The sequence below is a fragment of the Capra hircus genome, chromosome 25 (assembly GCF_001704415.2).
Source record: "Capra hircus breed San Clemente chromosome 25, ASM170441v1, whole genome shotgun sequence".
Lineage (NCBI taxonomy): Eukaryota > Metazoa > Chordata > Mammalia > Artiodactyla > Bovidae > Capra > Capra hircus.
This window is the reverse complement of record NC_030832.1, coordinates 15752795-15762633: the sequence shown is the minus strand read 5'-3', so window position 1 is coordinate 15762633 and position 9839 is coordinate 15752795.

Below are 9839 nucleotides of genomic sequence, written 5' to 3'. Positions count from 1 at the left end.
GCATCATTCCTTCCAAAGAAATCCCAGGGTTGATCTCCTTCAGAATGGACTGGTTGGATCTCCTTGCAGTCCAAGGGACTCTCAAGAGTCTTCTCCAACACCACAGTTCAAAAGCATCAATTCTTCGGCACTCAGCCTTCTTCACAGTCCAAATCTCACATCCATACATGACCACAGAAAAAACCATAGCCTTGACTAGACGGACCTTTGTTGGCAAAGTAATGTCTCTGCTTTTGAATATACTATCTAGGTTGGTCATAACTTTTCTTCCAAGGAGTAAGCGTCTTTTATTTTCATGGCTGCAGTCACCATCTGCAGTGATTTTGGAGCCCCCAAAATTAAAGTCTGACACTGTTTCCACTGTTTCCCCATCTATTTCCCATGAAGTGATGGGACCGGATTCCATGATCTTCGTTTTCTGAATATTGAGCTTTAGGCCAACTTTTTCACTCTCCACTTTCACTTTCATCAAGAGGCTTTTTAGTTCCTCTTCACTTTCTGCCATAAGGGTGGTGTCATCTGCATATCTGAGGTTATTGATATTTCTCCCGGCAATCTTGATTCCAGCTTGTGTTTCTTTCAGCCCAGCATTTCTCATGATGTACTCTGCATATAAGTTAAATAAGCAGGGTGACAATATACAGCCTTGACATACTCCTTTCCCTATTTGGAACCAGTCTGTTGTTCCATGTCCAGTTCTAACTGCTGCTTCCTGACCTGCATACAGATTTCTCAAGAGGCAGGTCAGGTGGTCTGGTATTCCCATCTCTTTCAGAATTTTCCACAGTTTATTGGGATCCACACAGTCAAAGGCTTTGGCATAGTCAATAAAGCAGAAACAGATGTTTTTCTGGAGCTCTCTTGCTTTTTCCATGATCCAGCGGATGCTGGCAATTTGATCTCTGGTTCCTCTGCCTTTTCTAAAACCAGCTTGAACATCTGGAAGTTCACGGTTCACGTATTGCTGAGGCCTGGCTTGGAGAATTTTGAGCATCACTTTACTGGCGTGTGAGATGAGTGCAATCGTGCGGTAGTTTGAGCATCCTTTGGCGTCTCCCCACTAGCTTAGTGCTTTGTCTGTCCATGGTGTCTCATCTCCTCTCAACTCTTGGGCCCCACTGCATCCTAGACCCAAGGTCATTCCCATCAAAACTGAGGATTATTCCCCTTCTCTGATGCACTGTTCATTTTAACCAATTGGTAAGTCCAGTGAGGTCTCCCTCAAAAACACACCTGAGTCCATTCCTCTTTCTTCAACTCTACCACCTCTATCTTCCTACAGGCTGCCAACTTCCATCACCTTGGCTGTGGCAGTGCCATCCTAAGTAATCCTTCTATTTGACCCGTGGTCTTTTATTTGTTTATTTTTAATTAATTTATTTTTATTTTCGCAATATTGTATTGGTTTCTGCTGTACAACAAGGTAAATTAGCCACACCTATCCCCTCCCTCTTATGTCTCCCTCCCACCCCTCAGTGGGGGAAGGAGAGGGTGAGAAAAACTGAACAAGTGGCATTGACATCTTATACCCCACCATGTGCAAAGCAGGTAGCTGGTGGAAGCTGCTGTGTAACACAGGGAACCCAGCCTGGCACTCTGTGATGACCCACGGTCTTTTAAAATCCATTCTCCTTGTGCCAGTTAGAATCGTCTTTTAAAATCTCGGCTCACGTCTCCCCTTTGCTTAAAACTACCAACGGGCCCCCATACTACTTAGAATTAAAGATCTGGACGCAGCTGTTCATGGCTCCCCGTGATCAGACCCCTGCTCATCTCTCCAGTCTCAGCTTGCACCCTCCCTTCTGCTCATCAGGGTTCTGCTGCGCTGTCCTCTCTGTTCCTCCAGAAAGTCAGACTCATTCCTCCCTTCAGACTTCATATTTCTGGTTCTTTCAGCCCAGGATGCCCTTTCCAGGATGGCTTATTTTCATTTTCAGGTCGCAGCATCCTTTGGCGTCTCCCCACTAGCTTAGTGCTTTGTCTGTCCATGGCGTCTCATCTCCACTCAACTCTTGGGCCCCACTGCATCCTAGACCCAAGGTCATTCCCATCAAAACTGAGGATTATTCCCCTTCTCTGATGCACTCTGAGGTCACCTCCTCAGAGAGGCTTTCCCTGACTACCTTTTCTAATGTAGCTTATCACTGAAGGATCACTAATACGGTGATCATATAATTTATGGTCAAATCTAGGGGACTTATTTGACTAGTGAAAGGGGCTCTACAACAATTAAGCCAGGACAATAGTCCTGGTTTAGTGAAGTTGTGTGGTTACCCTTCTCCTTACTTACGCTTCTCTACTGTATCACTGTGCTTTAAAATCTTCACCGTTGTTCAATCGCTAAGTCGTGTCTGACTCTTAGCAACCCCATGGATGGCAGCATGCCAGGCTCCCTTGTCCTTCACTATCTCCTGGAATTGGCTGAAATTCATGACCATTGAGTCTGTGATGGTATCTAACCACCTCATCCTCTGCTGCCCCCTTCTCCTTTTGCCTTCAGTCTTTCCCAGCGTCAGGGTCTTTTCCAATGAGTTGACTCTTCACTTGAGCTTCAGCTTTTGATCAGTCCTTCCGATGAGCATTCAGGGTTGATTCACTTTAGGACTGACTGGTTTGATCTCCTTGCTGTCCATAGTACTTGTCAATAATTGATACTCTTTATTTACATATGTATTACCTCTCTGCCCTGCTGCTGCCTCAGTCGTGTCCGACTCTGTGTGACCCCATCGATGGCAGCCCACCAGGCTCCCCTGTCCCTGGGATTCTCCAGGCAAGAGCACTGGAGTGGGTTGCCATTTCCTTCTCCAATGCGTGAAGGTGAAAAGTGAAAGTGAATTCGCTCAGTTGTTTCCGACTCTTAGCAACCCCACAGACTGCAGCCCACCAGGCTCCTCCATCCATGGGATTTTCCAGGCTCTCTCCCCTATTACAATGTAAACTCCAAGAGGATGGGGCTGCTGTCTCTCTGGTTCACTGTGGTACCCTCATCCCCTTGAAAACTAAACTATGTGTTCGGAACGTAGGACATGAGTCTGAGTGAACTCCGGGAGTTGGTGATGGACAGGGATGCCTGGCGTGCTGCGATTCATGTGGTCGCAAAGAGTCGGACATGACTGAGCAACTGAACTGAACTGAACTGAACTGAGATGCTCTGTGAATACGTGTGGAATAAAGTATATTTAATGTAAGGCACTGTAATTGCCACGGGTTAGGTAGTTGTGGGTGAGTTATCCTGGCTACGTATTTCTTGTTATTTAAAGCAATGAATCACAAAACCTGCCTTCCTATGCCGACCAGGAATCATATTCATCTCCATATCAGGAGATCCCAAGTAAAGCTAACTTTGGGTACACAAGCGCACACAGAGATTACCTGGTTATTCTTTGTTACCCCTTGTTTGAATTAGATTTGATAAGTACGGATCAGGAAACAGTTTCAAGAGTGAGAAGTACTTGACGAGAAAATGTCATTTTTGCAACATTTGGGGTCATAAAATGACTTTCCCTGCTTGTTGATTGGAAATTCCAGAAAAAAATGCTAGAAATAACACAATAGGATCATTGAATTAATTAATGTGCATACCGATTGTATAAAATCCGGTTATTGTGGAGTAAGGATTGGATCTCATGTTAATTAATATTTAAGTCCTTTTGGAAGTGGCACTCCTCCCGGATCCTTTGGTTCCTCCACAGCCCATCCCCCTTGAGAGGGGGTTTCTTTGGGGCCCCAAACAGAAATCCCCTTATCACAGGCAGCACAGATTGCCGGCTGGTCTTGGACGTGTATTATTTGCATTTCTATAAAGGAAGGGCCTGGTATTATGTAACTGTGTGTGGGTTCTGAGGGCTTCTAATGGGCCTCCCTTTGTACAGTCTCTTAGCAACCAATTGAAGTTTGTAAGCTGAAACAAAGAGGCTTGAGTCCAGCACTCCCTGAGCACATTCCTCTGAGTCTGGCCTGCCTCTAGGAGTGCTAGGTTGGGGGATATGCCCCTTGTCTTCTCTGCCAGGGCCCTGCAATCCTCATTCAATCATGGTTCCACCTGGGAAGGAAAAAGATTGCTTAGGGACCAGCTGCGTTCTGTTATCAGAAATTCAGCTGAAGCCAGGAAACTCTTTAGAAGAGTTGACCTGCATTCATTCATTCTAAAATGCGGTAATACTGCTCGATAGTGTTAAAGAAAAATTCAACCGAGTAAATCCTGAAGGTCTAATTGGCTTTATTGAACAATTCATGAACTGGGCAGCATCCCATCCAGCAAGTAGAAAGGCGCTCTGAGGAGGTGTACAGAATGGAAGGCTTTTATGGGCAGAAACAGGAAGGGACAAGGAGCGGGCTGATTAACCTCATCTTTCTCCGGGGGAAGGGAAGGGTCTGTGTGGCAGATTACCTCATTGAAGCTATCCAGAAAGTTCCAAATTGACTGGCTAAGACTACATTCCTGGAAGAGGTTGAGAGAGTAATTAGATTAGGTATGAAGACCTGGTTTGGTGATGTGAGCTTAGCACAAGTGATTCCATTTGGGTCTGTTGTTCCTTTTTGACAAAAGTCAAGAGTGCTCTTTAGGTTTAGTAAGAATCTGTGCTCTGTCACTAATTAACTGTATGTCCTTGGACAAATTACATTTTTGGGCTTCAGTGTTTTCATTAGTCACACAAGAACAAAAATTGTACCTTCCACATTGGTTGGCTGAGAGCATCAAGGTACATTGTACCTTTAACAAATATTTACCCAGGGTTGCGTGCATGCGTGCTAAGTCACTTCAGCCATGTCTGACTCTTCATGACCTCATGGACTGTAGCCCACCAGGCTCCTCTGTCCATGGGATTTTCCAGGCAAGAATCCTGGAGTGGGTTGCCATGTCCTTCTCCAAATCCAGGGTTAGGTTTTCCTATTTGTTAGACACTATGCTTGGTGCTGAAGGCACCAAAGTAAATAAAATAGGCAAAAATCCCTGCCTTCTTGGAGATTATATTCTAGTAGGAGGAGACAGGCAATAAAATTATAAAAGTCATATATATATATACGTAACATGAAAATATTATGGAAAATATCGGGAATGTGATAATTGAGCAGACCTGAAATATAGTCCGAGTAAGGGCCTTTATATAGTACAAAGAGGTTGTATATTCATTAATTTCTTAGTTTTGTTAGCCACTCATCCATTTGCCTCCCCATTCGTACAGTAATTCAATGGCTGATTCTCAGTCATTCATCCATCTATTCACCCTTCAGAAAATGTCAGATGAAGGTTTGTATGCATCATGGATTTAATGCCCATCTTATTATCTGAGCTGAGGTTCATTCAGGAGGAATTAGGGAAGTGAAGGCTTGGGATGATTATTGATCAGAACATGGTATATTGAAGTTTTTCACAAAACAGAATAGAAAGAGCCTGCATGGTTTCTTTTTAAGCTAACATTTATTGAGAATATACTTTTTGCTGGGCTCTGTGATAAATGTTTTATATGTGTTATCTTATTTAGCACTGGGAAGTCAATTTGTAGTTGCTACTTAATTTGCAGATGAGAGAGCTGAGGCTTAGAAATCAATAGACAGCCTAAGGTCAGAGAGAGATCGGCGAAGTTAGTACTCAAACTTGGGGATGAGTTCAAAATTCACAGGCTTGGCTGTTTTACTGCAGGACTCCTTTACTGATTCTGGATCCATAAATGAGTCATAAGCTGATCCCCTTTGCCTTCATGTTCTCACTCATCAGATGGAAGATTCCATTCTTCCTCAAATCTCAGGGTTGGATGAGAGGACATATCTGTACAGACAGGCACCCGGAATTACCAGCCAGAAAGGGTGCTGTGATTGATTCACTATGCTCCAGTTCCAACGAGACTGAAAGGGCTTCTATTACAAGACCTTTCATTTCTCAAGCCTCGGATGATGGTAAGGCAGCAATCTGCATGCAAGGCGACCTTGAACTGTACCTGCTTGCCAATTCCCACTGGAAAGGCCCTTTACATCTTAGCAGGCTTCTAAGCCAGAAGAGGTATTTCACTCTGATTTCCAGTAATTTGTTCTGCAGTGTGAACTTTTGGGTCTGCTTGTCCAATCTCATGAAAATTAGATTAATGAGTGTTAATTGGTACTGACTTAGCTGGTTTAAAAGGGATAATGTCAAATGGAGGAGGAGCATCCTGGTGTGATGGTTGGATCTGGGGCCTCCTGGGAATCAGGGTTCTGCATGATACCAGTGGCACAGGTTTATTGGGGAAACCTCCTCCAGGTACTCTTATGGAAGACAGTGTCACCCCAGAGACCTTTGCAAGGAGGAAGGACACTTATTTCGTTAGAACAAGGAGAAGATTTGCTTCAGAGACTAGTAGGCTTGGTCAAGATGTTTATTCTTTCATTCATTCATCAAATCTTTTCCAAGCATCTGCTGTGTGTCAGGCTCTGTTTAGGACTCTGGAGAACCACTGGTGAGTGAAACAAAGCTTCTGTCCTCATGAAGCTTATGTTCTGAGGTCAGTAAGCAATAATCAAATGAACACATGATTTAACGTCAAGCAGCATTTCCATCTGATGCTTCTATATTCTCCATTGCTGTTGTTGCTTAGTCATGAAGTCGTGTCCAGCTCTTTTGTGACCCCATGGACTGTATGTAGCCTGCCAGGCTCCTCTGTCCATGGGATTTCCTAGGCAATAATATTGGAGTGGATTGCCATTTCCTTCTCTGGGAATTTCCTGACCCAGGGATCAAAGCAGTGTCTCCTGCATTGCAGGCAGATTCTTTACTGCTGAGCCACATGGGAAGCCCAAGCCACCTGGGAAGCACCCCTCTGTATTTGCTACTAATATGAAAAAAGTTCATCTTTAAAAAAAGAAACAGCTTGAGATATAAGTGATAGTGAAAGCTGCTCAATCGTGTCTGAGTTTTCGCGATCGCATGGACTGTATAGTCCATGGAATTCTCCAGGCCAGAATACTGGAGTAGGTACTCATTCCCTTCTCTAGGGGATCTTCCCGACCCATGGATCGAACCCAGGTCTTCCGCGTTGCAGGCAGATTCTTTACCAGCTGAGCTAGATATAAATCACACACTACAGAACTCAACCATTCAGTGGCTTTAGTGTATTCACTCATGTGTAAAAATCCTCACCACAGTCCCTTTTAGAACATTTCCATCACCTCAGAAAGAAACGGTAACCTTTAGCTATTACCATCTTCTAACCCAGCCCATACGTCCAGCCCTGGGCAGCAACTAATATACTTCCTGTCTCCCTAGATTTGAATATTCTGGACAGAAGAAAAAGTCATCTTTTGAGAGTGAGGGGGACATGGAAGGGTCTCTTATTATCTCCACCTCCTAAAGTGAGGCTTCTTGGACCTCTTCCTCTTGGAAAGTTTGCCTTGCAGCTTTCTCCAGGATCCAAATTTCCATGGCTTTCATTCTGGGGGATGGTATGGGGTGCTGGCCTGACAGAGGCATGCCTCAGAGATATGCAGGTTCAGTTCCAAGCTACTGCAATAAAGTGAATATTATAATAAACGAGTCATACAAACTTTTGGTTTCTCAGTGCATAAAAAGTTATGTGTATATTATCCTATAGTCTATCGGAGAAGGCAATGGCAACCCACTCCAGTACTCTTGCCTGGCAAATCCCATGGACGGAGGAGCCTGGTAGGCTGCAGTCCATGGGGTTGCTAGGAGTCGGACAGGACTGAGCGACTTCACTTTCACTTTTCACTTTCATGCCCTGGAGAAGGAAATGGCAACCCACTCCAATGTTCTTGCCTGGAGAATCCCAGGGACAGGGGAGCCTGGTGGGCTGCTGTCTATGGGGTCACAGAGTCGGACACAGCTGAAGCAACTTAGCAGCAGCAGCAGCAGTGGTCTATTAAGTGAGCAATAATAGCATTATGCTTAAAAAATAATGCACATAACTAATTAAAATATATTTTATTGCTAAAAAAGCCTAATATTATCTGAGCCTTCAGTGAGTTGTACTAGTAACATCAAAGATCACTGATCACAGGTCATCATCACAAATATAATAATAATGAAAAATCTTGAAATATCATGAGAATTACCAAGATGTGACACAAAGACATGAAGTGAGCGAATGCTGTTGGGAAAATGATTCGGTAGCCTTGTTTGATGGAGGGTTGCATTAAACTTTCAATTTTAAAAATATTCAATATCCGTGAAGTGCAATAAAACAAAGCAGAATAAAATAAGGTATCAGTTCAGTTCAGTCGCTCAGTCGTGTCCAACTCTTTGTGGCCCCATGAATCGCAGCATGCCAGGCCTCCCTGTCCATCACCAACCCCCGGAGTTTACCCAAACTCATGTCCATTGAGTCCATGATGCCGTCTAACCATCTCATCCTCTGTCGTTCTCTTCTCCTCCTGCCTTTAATCTTTCCCAACATCAGGGTCTTTTCCAATGAGTCAGCTCTTTGCATCAGGTGGCCAAAATATTGGAGTTTCAGCTTCAACATCAGTCTTCCAATGAACACCTAGGACTGATTTCCTTTAGGACTGCTTCTTGGCCTTTTGGCTAAGATCAAGTGTAGTTAATACCTTAAACCTCACTTTTATCTTTATGGCTCTAATTTGAACAACGTGGGGCACTGGTATATACGTGTAAAGTCTCAAAACGGGAGATTTCTTCTTACTACATGAAGGGCTGACATAAGCATAGGGTGATAATGATAATTCCCAACATTTGGGGAAATGTTTCACAGATTTAATCTAGCAGTTCTCAACCCTGACTGCACATTAGAATCACCAGGAAGCTTTACTGATTACTGATGCATGGGTCCCATCTCCTGATTTAATGTGCCCGAGCAGCATTAAAAAACCCTCCCCAGGTAATTCCATTGTGTGGCCATTGTTGAGAGGTACTGAACTAACCTTACGTGAAAGCGTAACTAATAGGTGAGGCAGATAAGATTATCCTCTTCTCCTTTTCTCTCTTTCACTTTCCCCCCTCTCTCTTTTTCTCTACCTCTGTTTTCTTTTCTTCCTCCCCTTCTTTTCCTTCCTTTCATCCTTTCTTTGGGTTGGGAAGATCCCCTAGAAAAGGGAAGAACCACCTTTTCTACTGCAGTATTCTGGCCTGGAGAATTCCATGGACTGTATAACCCATGGGGTTGCAAAGAGTCGGACACGACTGAGCCACTTTCACTTCACTTTTCCTTTCTTTCTTGAAATTAAAAAGCTCTATCACAAAGTCAAGTGACTAGCTCAAAGTCACACAACCGATAAGTGAGAGGGTCAGAACTCAAACCCATGTTAGCCATTTGTGCTTTTTCAATTTGCATCAGTGTTGTCTCCAGGTGGCCAGTATTATGCCCATTACAAAGAAAGAGAAGCTGAGTGTGATGGTTGATTTCGTTTCCCCTTGACAGAGCCAAGGGGTCTTGGTTACATGGTTAAACATTGTTCTGGGTGTATCTTGAATAAGATCAATATTTCAACTGAGTGAATAAAGCACTCACCCTAATGTGGGTGGGCCTCATTCAATCAGTTGAAGGTCTGAGTAGAATAAAAGACAGACCGTCCTGCCCATATGGGGGAAAGCCTCCTGCCTGAATCCTGTAAGCTGGGACATTGGTCTCTTCCTTTCTTCAGTCCAGTACTGAGACAGTAGCTCTTCTCCGGTTTCGAGTCACCACCCTGCGGGCCTGCAGCTGCACCATCGGCTCTCCCGCTTCTCAGGCCTTTGGATATGGACTGCAACTTACGTTATTAGTTCTCCTGGGTTTTCGGCTGGCTGACTGCCGATCTGCGGACTTAGCCTCTATAATCATGGGAGCCAACTCCTTATAGTAATAAATCTTATTTATAATAGTAAACCTTATATTCTAATAATATCTCCT